We start from the raw sequence: 15,348 nt of genomic DNA on the forward strand, positions 1-15,348 counted from the left end.
TGGCTTTGTATTAATAAAGCGTGCTATATATATATAAAAAAAGATCACACATTGCTATAAAAACGACCAGTTCTGTGAACTTGCAGCTTATTCAGAGCCATAATGATGGAGTGGAATGTAGAAGTTTAATATTGGAAAATATATTTGGTTTGATGTGTAGAGGATGCCAGGAAATACTCCTGTTTATGTAGCTATACAGCTGTTTAAAAATTAAAAACAGAGAAGAAAATATTAATAATCAAACAAGGAAATGCTAGCTGCTATTTTTGAATCCATTTTTGTGCCAATATAGGGCAGCCAATATAGGGCAACCACTCTGGGGCACGCTAGGATGACTTGAGAGAATCACAAGTGTGTTTGCCGGAATAAGCTAATTGTTGTTGTTGTTTAGTCATTTAGTCGTGTCCGACTCTTCGTGACCCCATGGACCAGAGCATGCCAGGCACTTCTGTCTTCTACTGCCTCCCGCAGTTTGGTCAGACTAAGCTAATACAGTACAGTAATGTAATGATTCTGACATCCTGGGTGTGCCTCCCATGACAGCACATAGATCTGTTGTATCTTGGTATTGGGCATGACTGATCTAATCCATAAGCTCCCACTATCCCTATCTAGTGAGTGACCATCTATTTTTTTCTGGCAACTGTCCCAGGTAATAACTTTCCCTATTTTGTCTCTATGTTGCTTTCTGGGGATATATTGTTACAATTTTGTTAGGGTGAGTTGCTAACATAGTTATTATTCAGGATCTAGCTCCTATTCTGAGATCTCTGAAAATCTCTGATTAAGGCAGCAATCCTAAATATACTTACAATAAGGATTGAACCCTATTGAGCATAAAATAACTGATTTCCAAGTAAACAGGTATAGGATTGTGCTCTGTGCTGTGTGTGCCTTGTATATTAAAATTAGCTACAGAGGTTATTCTTAAGTGCCAGCTAGGTTGGTGAGAGCAAGGGGATAGGGCCTTTTCAGTGGTGGCTGCATGGTTGTTGAACTCGCTTCCCGGAGAACTATGCATGGCCCATTCAATACAAACCTTTGAATGTCCTTTGAGAGCTCATTTGTTCCAGACTGCATTTCTTTCACAATGTTTGTATGGTGCTAATTCCTGAGACTATGTGCTTCCTTACAATACTGTGTTTTATGGTTTGACCATTCAAATATATCTTAATTGATCCCCTCTCATTGTTGTATGTCACCTTGTTAGAGCTATGCCCTTGAAGGAAGTATATAAAAACTTTAAATAAATAAATAACTGCATAAAAGTAAATACACCTGTATGAACACTGAGGTGTTATGTAGTAGGATATGTAATTTGCAATTTCACAGAAACATGAGGCTTATTTTGAATGGTTGACAAAAGAGTTTAGAGAAGTTCAGGATGGTTCATTATTGCAATAACGAATGCAGAGAGAGAGGAGGACTTTCAGGGAATTAAAGGCAAAGGCCCTTAGACAGAGATCCTTGGAGTGAGGATAGGGATATTACAAATGAGTAGGGATGTGGGAGAAATTAGTTTCTGTTTGTATTTAAATACAAACTTATGTAATTTGCCCCTTCTGAAACAGATGTGAACTGAAACAGTCAACCTTCAATATTCACTCTTCTCTGAAGAGAAGTAATGTGTGCAGACATCACATATTACTGTAAAGTGTTCATTTCATGCATATATTAATAAAAATAACATACAAAAATGCATGATATTGAAAGAAAATTGCACATAAAATATGTATGTTGGGATAAATGTACATTAAAATGCTGTTTCATTTTCATGAGAACCTTTTTATTATAAAAAGTTGAAATGTGGAGAAATGAATATAAGATTGGTAAACAGAGAAACTGAGAGAAATTGAGAGATTTGCCCATCCTTGCAAATGAGCTCCTATTTTTAACTGTGAAGTGTCAGTGGTTATGCTAATCACACTCAATGGAGAGGTGTTGCCAAAATACCACCCTTATAGGGTCCCCATGGAACTTTTCATGTGTTTCTGCTCTAGACATGTAATGTGTGTTCTGGGATGTGAAACATGTCTCCATTTTTAATTCAGAAAAAAACAAACAAAATGCCTCCACTATCCATTGTTTGAGAATAACACTTGCTACTGTTTTTAATCTTTTGGACATCTTCACTATAACTTAATTGTAAATGTAGCAGAAGGCATGTTCAGTAAATACGTGGTTTGCTATTTTGCGCCTACTTGCCAGTGACTTTTAATAGTTTGAAATATTTTTTACATATGAGAAACAGGAGATTATTTTGATTGCTGCCACAATACAATCTTAGTGTTTTAATTCATAATATATTGTCAAGGGTGATAATAAAGATTGCTAGACTTTGGATTGTCAGCTTTATTTCTTTTACTCTCTCTTTTTTAATGCACAAGATCAACATTCAGTGAAAGCAGGGTATTTTCCCATTTAATATGTTTTTCTTTTTTTTACTTGCGACATTTGCATCTGCTGTTTGCTTGTTAACAGTGTTAGAACAATAAATGCAGAATATGTTCAGTTTTTCCATTTCTCCCCTTTAGATTTGCTACAAAATCTAAAGGGGTGTCTGGTGTGTGTGTGTGTGTGTGTGTGTGTGTGTGTGTGTGTGTGTGTATAGAGAGAGAGAGAGAGAGAGAGAATTTGTTTAATGCAGTTCTGTCCTCTGTGAGTAATCCAAATGAACCATTGTTTTGCATTTACAAAAGGTTTGACAAAGTATAAGGAAAGATATAAATTGAACCCCAGAGATGGAAGCATTTGGCATCTGTTAAAACATAACATATGAAATGATATGTCCATTGAAGAATCCAGCAGAAAATATTATTTGAAACCAGGCTAGTTTTATTAGAAATAAAGCTTACTTTTGAAAGCAGCTTCTATTTGGCCTCCTCCACATTGCACCCTTTTTGTTGAAATAGGGTTTTCTCAGCGGCATACATACCCTATACCAAAGTAACTGAATTTATATATTGTTGTAAATGTTTGAGAATTGGATTCTTGAGTTTTGAAATGAAATGACTACAGTTAACTGTATTAAGTGTAGCCTTGAATTTGACAGAAAATAACAAAAGCACTTATGACAACCTCTGCAAATGCTTAAATACTTTAGTTGTGATTGTAAGCAATAAATTGTATTATAAGAAGGCAGCCTCTAGCAGATACATTCCTAGGGGACAGCCTGAGCTTTGGGGACATTAAAAAACATCTTACAGTAATGAAATTCTGCACCATTTTGATTTAATAGATAGTTCTTTAAAGAACATGCAAACTAATTCTAAACCACACTGTATATACATGTGCATGCTCTCTTATATAATGTATAAAATTGCTTGTAGAAACTATTTAACTTTAATGGGGCATTTCTTGAGGGTATAATAGGTAAGGTAACAGCTTTAATTATGATTTATACAGCAGAGAGCTAATATATTCTGCTAAATTAGGTAACTGTTGGTGGGTAGTGTACTTTTAAAAAAGTAATTAAGGGCCTGATCCTGAAACCGTTTAATCAGAGAAGGAGTCCTTATTGGTGGAATGAATTTTAGCAGGGCTACTCACATGAATAAGAACTCCTGAGCGATCAGTTTTAAATAATTCAGTTAAATATTTTTCTTTTAGTCTTCTTTCTAAGGAAAGGTTTATGGCACATATACCCCACTCTCTAATCCTTGAAAATACAATGTATTCTGCCAAACATCCTGGTAGTCATACATCGAGTTTATGATGATCTTCTTCATTGCGGCCAGATGATCAGGTTGTAATTCTTGTCTTTAGGCTTCAAAATTCCCAGGTTCTGCTTAGAACTCTCATATCAAAGAGTGAACTCTTGCCTTAATCTCTCATAGTAGCACCATATACTATTTCACCTTAGCAAAGCGTCTTCAGAGGAGAACAGCTACCTTCTCAATGACACAGTGTACATCAGATGCACACCCAGACTAGGGTATAATCAGCATTAGTCTGAAGGGAGCTGCTTTACCTACCCTTAGAGTTTCTCCAACAGGAGAACAGGAACCCTTATTAGATATTTTAACAGTATGGGTCATTACGTTATATGTTCCTGTTGTATGCTTAGATTGTATATTTGTGTTTGTCACCTTGTTAGGAAATCTTTCTTAAAGATGAGATATGCATATGCTAAATACACATTCATCGATAACTGGAAACACTGCACAACTAAGGCAGCTTTCAATGATGATAATAATAATAATAATAATAATAATAATAATAATAATAATAATAATTTTATACCGCCTTTCATCCAAGGCTCACAGAGTGGTTTAAAATTCAAAACACAAAAAATACATAACATAAAGCAAACAAAAACACCCCACCACTTTAAAAGGCCATAGATTGTTTAATTAGCCAAAGGCCTTGGAAGGTGCCAGGCGAGCCTCCCTGGGGAGAGCATTCCACAAGTGGGGAGCCACCTCGGAAAAAAGCCCATTCTTGTGTTGCCACCCTCTGGACCTCTAGTGGAGAGGGCACATGAAGAAGGGTCTCAGATGGTGAGCACAGATTCCAGGTTGGTTCATATGAGAAGAGGTGGTTCTTGAGATATTAATGCTGATATTAATGTTTACACATTAGCTCGGGAGTGGGTATGGTGAGTGCAGTGTCACTGAGGGGTTAGCTCCATGTGTTTCTTCTCATCATGAGCTTAAATGGAACACCTGAAGATGGTCTTCTCGATGTGTCCTCTAGTCCCCCACCTATTTTTTTAAGGGATAAGAACTGAACAGTTTGGTTCTACTCCATTTTGGCCTAAGGTATAGAGTTTTCATACCAGACATATCAGGGATAGCTATCATGGTGGCTTCCAGATGTGTTGGGCTCCATCTCCACTCATCTCCAGCAAATATGGCCAATGGTCAGGAATGATGGGAGTTGCAGTCCAAGACAACATCTGGAGTGCATCATGTTAGACTCCTGCATTGCACATATTGCATTGCACTCATCACTGGAAGAGCATCCATTACCCTGGAAAGTATTTGAAAATTTGTCGCACTGAAAAGTAGTCCTAGTGTTTGTTTGGCTGTATTTCTGTTTCACCTCAAATGAATGTAACCACAATTACAAGGACCTTGTGACATTTCTCTGTGGAACTGATTATGTAAACTCACCCTCAGACTAAACAGGAAGAAGATAATGGGTTATCAGATGATCTTGAGTCAAGCCGCTTTTCATTATTACTTTTATTTTTTAAAAGTCATACAACATGATGAGTCATGCTTTGGACACTTTTGAATAATTCTTATCAATATGTGAGAATGGAATGAAAAAGAAGGTCCTCTTGGCAGGATGAGGTAACTGGTTTACTATGAAGGTATATACTGGAAGGTGACCCTTTGTGAGGATATACCTTTAAATTTCTCAATTAAATGGGACTCTTCACAACTGTGATTTCTCTACTCACTTGCTCACTGTTTATTCTGCTGACCGAGACCAAGCAGGTATGGAAAACTCACCAAGATTGAGCATACACATATTGCTCTTTGCCTTAGGATGTGGTAAATAATTTATTCTTAAACTGGAAAAACATGGATTTTTTTTTTTACATGTAATCACAAAGAATGCCCTCTTTGACTTGATCCTCATTTGCAATCATGTCCTTTCCAAGAGAAAAGTCTATTACTTATGTGGGGTATAGGGGCAGGGAAGTGTTTAATTAACTATGGAAAATGTACCTGCAATGGAAATTGTGAGTTTTCTTAGCCTTTCCATTTAAAGTGCCTGAAAAACAAGGGTGAGTAAGCCAAACCTCCTCTTAAAAAATGTTTGTGTAATCTGTGTATGTGTGCACATGTATGCATATATATGTGTACCTAGACTTTTAGGTCTCTCTCCATTACTCTTCAAAAGCCACACAAATGACTGGATGAACAAATACATAAATAATTCTGATTTATTCAAGAGTCTCATCTATTACACAGACATCACTATGGAATGTGCTTTTCCTCCTACAAAATGAGCATGTTGGATCTTTAGTTTTTTACTCAAAATTAAAACTAATACGTCAAAGTTTTTGAGCCAGTTTTAGGTTAGTTCACCTGCTTACTTCGCTAAGGTTCTCTTTCTGTATTGGAGATGTGGGCACATGGTGATATGGGTTGACGAAATGTGAGCTTTCTACTTGTGCTGAAGATGCTGTGTACCGTAATTTATTTGCCATGTGCCCATCTTTCCTTATACCTATCATAATCATCCCACTTCAGTGAACTTTTCAGTGCTATAGTAAATTTGGATTGAATTGCAAATAGCAAATCAATTCCAGGATTACCAGTCCGACACAAGCAGTTCAGTCTGTGTTTGCCAAGTATATGTTGATTTGGCTGTGTGCTTATGCTCTAGGAGACAGAAGCACAGGTCAGCCCTAATACTGTTCTTTTTAGAAAGCAATCCCTGGTTATAACAGCAAAAAAATGCTATTTGTAGTGTCCTATGGAAAAATGCCCAGAATTTGCTGGAAATAAACAAAATGAATCAAGGGGGGGACGGGACGGGCCATGATCAAAGCAACATTTCTGAGTTGCTTGAAACCTAGGCAGTAAAATGTTTGAGCCAGCCATGTGGAGTTATATGAGTTTTACACAACATTGCTGTTGACTTACTGTCAATAAAGCTTAAATACTAACAACAGTAAATGCAGAAATGTAAAGTGCATATGTACACAATTTGTCACATTCAACATATCTGGTCAAACATATCTGGTCCAGTGCAAAATTGAATTAAAATGTGCACCTTCTTGTAGACACTTTTGCCGTTCCATTTAGGAGGGCATGTTGACTTGAACATAGTTGAGCCACAGCCTTCTACATTGTTCCCCTTCTTCTCATTTATTAACAGCATAAGTGACTGATCCTCCTCCTCAGTGCAAACTTGGCCTTGCTGAGAAGTCCTGTTGAAGAGGCAAGGGGCAGGGAATGGAGGCATGACTGTCATGCATTGCTTGCGGGGCTCTAATCGCATGGCAGCATAACCATTGTGTTGGCATGTAGCTTGTGCTGAATACCTTCAAAGCAGGGAAGGGCAGGGGGTAGCTTAAAGCACAGAAGAGACACATGTGCTTCCCATGGGCATCTGGTTGGTGACTGTGAGAACAGGAAGCTTGATTAGAAGGGCCTGATCCATTATGTTCTTAGGACATTCAGGACTCTTTTCCTGTCCAAGCTCCTCCAGTTTTCATATTTTCCTTTATCTAGTCTTGTAGCCCTAGGTGAGAAATGGCATGGGGAGGCAGTTTGTGGAGAGTAGGGGTGTTGTGGACTGGGGTCACATGGGGTTGAATACCCATTACTATTTCTGCAGCAGGATCTCTGCAGTGTTCCTGTCTCCAGCATCATAGAGTCACCCAATCAGCATGAAAGGGGCGCCTTTTAGCCACTGGAGTACTGAAAACACAAGGTGCTTCAATTTCAAGAGAATGGTGTGCACGTTCTGTTACTTACAATGGAACTTATCAGAAAACACAACTTAAGCCACTCCAATGGGAGATGCTGGAGCTCTTTAAATCATTTGCTCAGGGCAAGTATATAGAAAATAGTAGATCTAGGTGAAAGGCAGTACTGTACATTGAGATGAGTAGCAATCATTGCAATGCAGCTCCAATTATTATTATTGTATAAATATAAAATTATTGTATAGTCATAGAAGATTGTATAATCTTAGAAGGGGCATAGCTGTGAAGGGCAGTACTATAACTAGCATGAAGGGATCCTTCTGAATTTGCCACTACACTATGGTGAGCAGGTGAAGATGGTTTAGCCCACCTATCCTTTCTACATTTTAACCCCCAGTTTTTATATAATAATTAAATAGCCACACAATTATAACATGTGGGGAAGTGGCTATTCTCATTTTAGCTCTGAACACCCAGAGACATCTAGCTGGCTAGGTTTGCACTCAAATGGACCTTTGCACCTTTCTCTGTTCCCGGAAAGCAGTCCATATGTTCTTGTGAATCCAGACAACCCACCTCTTCACAATTACCTACAATGGATGCAGAGGATCTTAGAGCAGGAAGGAGCCACAAAAGTCATATAGTCCAATCTCCTTCTAGTGCAGGAAATCCATTACTACAGCATAGGTGGTCATCTAGCCTTTGATTAAAAACCTCTAGCGAAGGAGAACCCACCATCTTCTGAGGTAGTCTACTTCCCTCTTGAGCACTTCATATCACCAGGAAATTCTTCTGAATGTTTATTTAACCCCCCCCCCCCCCCTGTGTGTGTGTGTGTAATTTGAACCCATTCAGAGGAGGCTGCTCCCTTACGACTAATGGGGTGCTGTTCCACCAACCTCTGTTCACCAACCCTAAGTCAGTACCCGCCTACCTGCCTTCCTCCAGTCCAGGGGGGTAGTCTTGGTCAGCTTATTCCTCCTTAATCTCAGTATTGCCATTGTAGAACTCTGCAGGCAGGAGCTGGAGGACAAAACTAGAATTACTTGTCTCTGCCTATCACTGGCTTTGGCTCCATCTGCTGTGGATCTCCCTCTTTAGTGCCATGTGAAGCTGGTAGTAGGCTAGGCCCCATTTCAATAATCTTTACCAAAGGGTCACCCTTAGACTCTATCAAGGGAACTCAGAAATCCTCCTCAAAACTGTAGGCCCATGCCAATTGCCCCCCCCCCCCGGTCTGGCTTGTCCATAGCTGTCAACTTTTCCCTTTTCTTGCGAGGAATCCTATTCGGAATAAGGGAATTTCCCTTTAAAAAAGGGAAACGTTGACAGCTATGGGCTTGTCCCCGCTTTCTGCCCCACTAGTCCAAACAGACATCAGCCCCTCTAAACCCATTGATTTGGGTCCTACCTTCTGGCTCAACAGAAAGTAAATTTGGTACATAGTCTGTGTGACAGCCCTGTTATATTGTCTCTTCTTTACTAAACATGCCCAACTCCTTCAGTCTTGTCTCATAAAATTTTGTCTCCAGAATCCTCACTATTTTTGTTGCTCTTCCTTGGATACACTCCAGTTTGTTGGTGTCATTTTTAAACTGTGGTACCCAGAAATGGGCACAGTACTCACACTCACAAAAGGGAGCACTTCATAATTGGGACATCATAGCTGAAAAGGCTCTCTCACTGGTTTCCAGCTACGTATTTCAGGGTCATTTGAAGATGGGCCTCTGAGATATGTGAATTCCAGTGCAAAACTGAGCTGATCCATACATCCTGGACTAATGGGCTGATGAGAATGTAGTTACACTTTAGATTTCACACTTCTCCACATTATGCAATTGAGTTCTTGGCTCAAACACACACACACACGCACATGCACACCACAATGCATTTAAAAAATGTGTTTTTTGAGATAAAATGCATTCAAAAAGCATATCCAGGGCATAGGAATATAAGCAAATTTTTCTAATTGATCCTGGGGACAGGAGACGGTGGAGAATGGTTGTTCACCATATCCATATTAATTTGAGTTAAACTATGGGATCCATCACCACAATCAAATACAATACACATTATTTGAATATGTATGGTACTTCCTTTTGCCTGCCTAAATCGAAAACCTTTTCATTTCACTCAATAATCCTAGGTTCTAATATTATAAGAAGGATAAAAGGACAAAAGTGTGCCTTTGTGCTAAATACATAAAACTATGACATCAAACACAAACCATAAGACTCTGACTTCCTTGACATCATAAAAAATCCTTTTGCATATATGTTTTAAGAAACCCAGTACAGGAACTCACACTATTTTTGCCTCCTAAAGTAAGTTATTTCTCCATTGGCTTGTAGGAGATCAACTCATTTCTAAAATGGTCTATGATTTCTTCTGAGAAGTGATTCCCTGTCTTTTGCAACAGGAAATCATTTATACATTAGGTTTATAAGAAGGAAGATCACGTAATCTCTGTAAGTGGTGGAGGGATGAACTGGCTAGGATGTGGCTCATTGTATGTGGGGCCTCTAATGTCTTGCTCAAATCACTAACTAGGGTCTCCCCCCCCCCCCGTATGACTTTCAGAAGGAGATACGCAGATGTGAAAGGGTCAACCCAGCAAATGGAGGCTGGGATAATTTCCCTCAAAGGAAGCAGAATGAGATGGTGAAAAGTCTGTGCTACCTTTTGATCTTCTTTAACTTCTAGCAGAAATCATATACTCAATATTTTTCCTACCACCACTTTGCATATAATTGTCGTGTATTTCTGAGTAGTAGCAAAATGGGCCTCTTGACCTCACAAGAAGAGCTGTTACTCTACATTTAACAAAAAATGAGGCATTATGTATTAGCCTACATGTTTTGCAATAGCTCCAGCCATTTAGTAGCTACAGACCAATTTAAGGCATGCCCGGAGGCAAGCAAAATTGCACAAAATGGCAGCTAATTTATAGAAAGGAGACTGAGAGAGGAAATATTTGGAGGTCTAGTCCTTGGAGCCATCTGATTCGTATTATTGACTCATTTAGAAAACAGAAAGTGAGCAGAGACAACTTTTTAAGGAGTTTGGTTTCACGCAAATGACTTGCAATTGCAGCCCATTATTTTTATACCTAGACTTCATTAGTCATATCCCCCCCCACCCCACCCCCGTCAAAGCTTCAACCCATGTCAAATGTTTTCAGAAAACACACCAGGACAGGTATGGAACTCATCAGCTTTGGTCAAAGGTCGGCCTCATTAAGGAGTCAAAATGAAAACTTTCAGTGTCTCCAACACATTGCCTAGACTTTTCTGCCCCCACTTTTGAAAACCATGGCCCGCTAAGCACCTCCTGCTCCCCAGACATTCAAATGCGATCAAGATGACAGGGTGAGCAAATGAATAGGATTCTTAACTGGCTGGACTTTATAATGAGGGAATGATTGAAACAACCAAAAACCTGTTTGCTATGTCTGTAGCACCATTTCCTGTAGTGAGATATAACTTCTCAAGACAATACTATTAAGGCTTCTATGGTTTGTTTTTTTTTTTAAATCAACATTAGGGTCTGTGACTGCAGCTGGCAAACAAAATACTGTAAATAGCAGGGTGCTGACTAGGTAAATAAGGCAGACTCTGATACACAGAACATTTCCTTGGCTTGCCTTGTCTCTTCCTGGGAGGTCAGTGTCTTTCAGTGAGATAGGGAAGTTGATGCACAGGAGTTGTTAGCAACTGGTTATCACGCTGTGCTGTGACAGATGTGTTTTGAGGAATGTGGAGGCCCTGAGATAAGAATAACAAAAGGCCATTCACTGAAGAGGTGCAGTTACACAGGCGAAGCATGAAGCTGGAAGATAGAAAGTGACAACAAACCATATCTATGGTAGCTGGGTTTGTACAGCATGGCTCTCCTAAATTTTATAAATAAATCTGCGGATGATATTGCTACGCCTGCCAATATTTCACAGGAGAAACTATGGACATACTTGTCTTCCTGCTGCAAGGATCCATTGCTGCTCGAGTTCTCCCACATTTCTTCCATTCCTGAAGACTTAGTCTGTCTGTTATAATCACTTGCATTGCAATAATGTTCTGCACTGATTTTAGAAAACCAAGAAGGCATCTATTATTTGGGTTAAAAATATACAAGAAAAACACACACTAAGGGCTGGCTGGATGAGTTTATATGTGATTCATGTGGTCATTTTTGTACATTCCATCCCATTTCCACATTAATCTGCAAAATTTTAAAGCTGTGTATGAACATTTTGCATTTAAATACATATTTTGAATGTATTTTCTCTCAAAATACACATTTTAAAATGTGTGTGTTTGTGTATTTCTATCTATTTATCTGAGAACTACATTGCAGTTATGAAAGGATAATTGCTTTCTCATCAGCACATTAGTCTAGGTGCAGATCAAGTCAGCTCATCTTGGAATTCACAAAGGTCAGAGGCCCATCTCCATGTGTCTCTGCATTAAGCAGCTGAAAACTACTGAGAGGATCTTTTCAACTATGATACCCCATTGAAGAAGTGCTCTCCTTTGGGAGGCTTGCCTGGCTGGTGCTTCCTTCTAAATCATTTTGGTACCAGGCAAAACTCTCTTTATTTTCCCAGGTCTTCTTTAAACTTCTCTAATTTTAGCTGAGATTAATATTAACTGCTGCTCTTTGTTTAATTCTGCTGTATAATAATTGCTTTACACTAGGTATCGTTGCTATTTTGCTTTCATTTTTTGTTGTTGCTTTGATTGTATTCATTGGGACATAGGAAGCCGACTCATAGCATTGGCCCATCTAGTTCAGTAACTGTACACTAACTGGAAATGGCTATCCAGCTTTTCATTCTGAAGTCCTTCCCAGCCATAACTTGAGATGATAGTGTCATGTCCACATCTTACATTTGAAGCACTGTTATGTCACTGTTAAGTCCCCCTCCCTCCATCCAAGAGACGTATCCTAAGTAAATTGAATGGTGTATCCAAACTGCACTGATTTCAGTGGAACACATACCTTGATGGCCACATGTTCCACTGAAAAGAAGGCACTGCAGGCTTAACATTTGATGTACTACAAACTGATTTTTTTTTGTAGATCCACATGTGTATAAACATTATTCATAAGTAGTTACTGGTTTTGGGTTTTGTGGTTACAAGTGTACCTTTACTTCCTTTTGTTTTCTATCTGTGGAAAGTCTGTTATTTTCTACAGCAGGTGGCACAATTTGTGGAGAATTTGGTTTTTTCATGCGTTTATCAACCTTCAGAACTCCAATCTTTGGCTTGATGTTGCCTGACTTATTGGGGAAGGAATTGCCAAACATGCCTTGGTTGAGCACTGTGCAGGGGGAAGGAAAATTGTGCAGTCACTAGCAGTATAAACATACTAAATTATCTTACGCTGCCTCTGACTATGCAAAATTACTTAAATAATGGAAACAAGAGTCCAGAGGGAAAGTCCTGTTAATTTGTATAAGTCCTGATAATTTGTATAAAGTTCTGATAGTGTGTATAATTTGAGGAGGAAGGAGTAGAGAGGTTTTGTCTTCCTTAGTTCAGGCCTTGTACACAGCAGGAAGACATTCAACCAAATAGGCAGAAAGAACTCCCTCAGAACTACACAACCAATCAGAGCACACACTACTTCAATAAAGACTCTGCCTGGTTGCTAAGCAATACCTGCACCCCCACCCCCAGTAGCTAACTAATGCTGAGATCAGAATTAACCCCTTAAATTCCAACTGAATGATTCCTGCTGTTACACTTCCAACAGGGAATTGGTTCATTTATCTAGCCTGCCACTGTTTACTCTGACTAGCAGTCTCTGTTCTATATCCCAGACAGAGGCCTTTCTCAGCCCTTTTATCTGAGGCTCCTTTTTCAACTGCCGATGCAGAGGCTCAATCTGGGGTTTTGTATGCAATGCTAGGCGTGTCCTCAAGCATTGACCTATAGATACCTTACCTGTTGGCTCTAACTGCATGGATAATTGGTTGAAATAGTAACATAGCCCTGGAAAAGCAGATGAGAGGAGTGTATGGTGCAGGTCAATAACTGCTGTCCCGCAAAACCATATTCAGCCCAGTGGACTAGTACTGTCTGGCATCTCAATCATTAAACCCAGTTTCTAAAGAAGAATGTGAGCGAACAACATCTGTGGCAATGGGGCCTGGCTGCAGACATTCTCGAAGGGTGGGGACTTGGCCTGCCACCCTCCCTTCCCACCCATTTGCAGTGTAACCCTTTGGCAAAAGTAGTTGCCGAACAAGGGAAGGATAGCCACAGGCAGCTCATTACAAGGCTAAAGCTAGCCACATGGTGCCGCATGAGATATGTTTAAGGAGTGATCACATGTGTTCTAGCTCCACAGTCGGAGGTAGCATGCTTCTGAATGCCAGTTGCTGAGAATTGTAACTGGGGAGTGTGCTGTTGTGCTTAGGTCCTGCTTGCAGGCTTCCCATAGGCATCCTTTTTATGTACATCCATCTTGTGGGGACTTGGAATGTGGATGCTGCAGTCGGGGAGGTCTTTTGATTTTAAAAAATGTGATAAGGGAGGAGGCAGTCTCTAAGGTATTCAGGAATTACTCACTGAAAAGTTGGCAGTCCAATTTGTCACCGAGGTTCGTGCCACAAATTGATCTCCTCTTCCTCCACGGACCTAAACTTAGGATTTATCGCAGCCCTGAATAATCATAAATAATTATAATGAAATCTTTTCATGATGCTCATGTCATTATCTTCAAAGATAACATGGCATTTACTTTGTTGGGGGTCATGCCCTCCCTACCCTCACCTTTGCCAGGCTGTTCAGCAGCATCTGATAAACCAGAAGCATCCTGATTGTGAATCTGTGATTGATGTACTTGGCCTAGAACTTCCCTCCTCCCCATTCAGGAAACAGGAGGGCTGGAGAGATAGCGCTCAGTTTTCTTTCACAGTCCCTGTTTCCTAACTCTAATCACCTTCTGCTGTGGGAAAAGAGATGAGATGCGGCCTTAAAAACAGATCATTGTCCGCCTCCTAGATTAATGCAGAGAAAGCAGTATTGTCTGTTGAATGGATAAACCTTCCTGCCGTCACTCAAAACCTATATTCAACGCTACTTCATTTCTAAGAGGCTTATCTTCTTTGAATAGACCCTTGCAGCTCAAGTAAGAGGCGATGTAATGAAGCGTGTTTTTTTTCTTAAGTGAGAAACCTGCTGCAAAGAAGGGGTGAAGTCTGTGCAGCTGTTCGAAAGGGCCTTTGCAGACTCTCGAAATACTTGTCATTTATCTGGTCTTGCATGACATCAAATGAGAGAAGATCAAGTTCAAAATCTGCCAGGGCGGCTTTTAAAGGGGCTTCTTCATCTGTTAATTAAATAATGCTTATTAACGTGCAGTTTAATGTGGCCTGGCCTCTCCTTGTACAGCAGGGTTCAGTGATGAAAATAACACTGCATTTGGTTCACTCGTTTTCAGTTATTAATAATTAGCTTTCACGGATTTTGGTGGTTCTGAATTGCAGGCTTGCTGTTCAGGCTTTCATATGTGGCTCAATGAATGAATAAGCAAGGCAGCAATGAATGAATAAGCAAGACAGGTGTTAGCGTTGCCAGGCACAAAATATGGATTGGCACCCTGAATTCATATTAGAATAAATCTCTTAATATTTACATTGGTAATTCATTCAGTGCTTTGTCATAAAACTTCCTCTTATGAAACGTGTAGGGAAACATGTCAATCCTCCTTGCTCTGCCCCTTGTAAATAATTTCCTGTTTCCTTGGCTTTTCTAAGAGATGTTCCTAAATTAGTCTTCTGGCAAAAATTAGCAGTCTTGTGGCACCTTAACAACAAATGAATTTACGGCAGCAACTGGTTTGTGGGCCAGAGCCTTCTTTATTAGATGCATGAAACAGCTCTCATGAAAACTTCTGCCACAATGTATTTATTAGCTTTTAAGGTGCCACAAGGCTCTGTTGTTTTTGCA

At 39.6% G+C, this 15,348-nt stretch overlaps 1 protein-coding gene and 1 long non-coding RNA gene across 15 annotated transcripts in view; one reads left to right on the forward strand and one right to left on the reverse strand.

Moving 5' to 3' along the window:
• The window catches only part of LOC310762497, a 53,064-nt gene extending 43,886 nt beyond the window's left edge, over nt 1-9,178 (reverse strand). Inside the window, exons 1-2 of the long non-coding RNA XR_014548028.1 lie at nt 9,024-9,178; nt 8,325-8,413 (exon numbers count right to left, since the gene is read on the reverse strand). This is a non-coding gene — a long non-coding RNA (uncharacterized lncRNA). The remainder of the gene's footprint in view (nt 1-8,324; nt 8,414-9,023) is intronic.
• The window catches only part of MECOM (MDS1 and EVI1 complex locus), a 473,075-nt gene that overhangs the window by 54,037 nt on the left and 403,690 nt on the right, over nt 1-15,348 (forward strand). The window lies entirely within an intron of this gene.

The sequence above is a fragment of the Podarcis filfolensis genome (assembly GCF_964270895.1).
Source record: "Podarcis filfolensis genome assembly, chromosome: 5".
In the NCBI taxonomy this organism is placed as follows: domain Eukaryota; kingdom Metazoa; phylum Chordata; class Lepidosauria; order Squamata; family Lacertidae; genus Podarcis; species Podarcis filfolensis.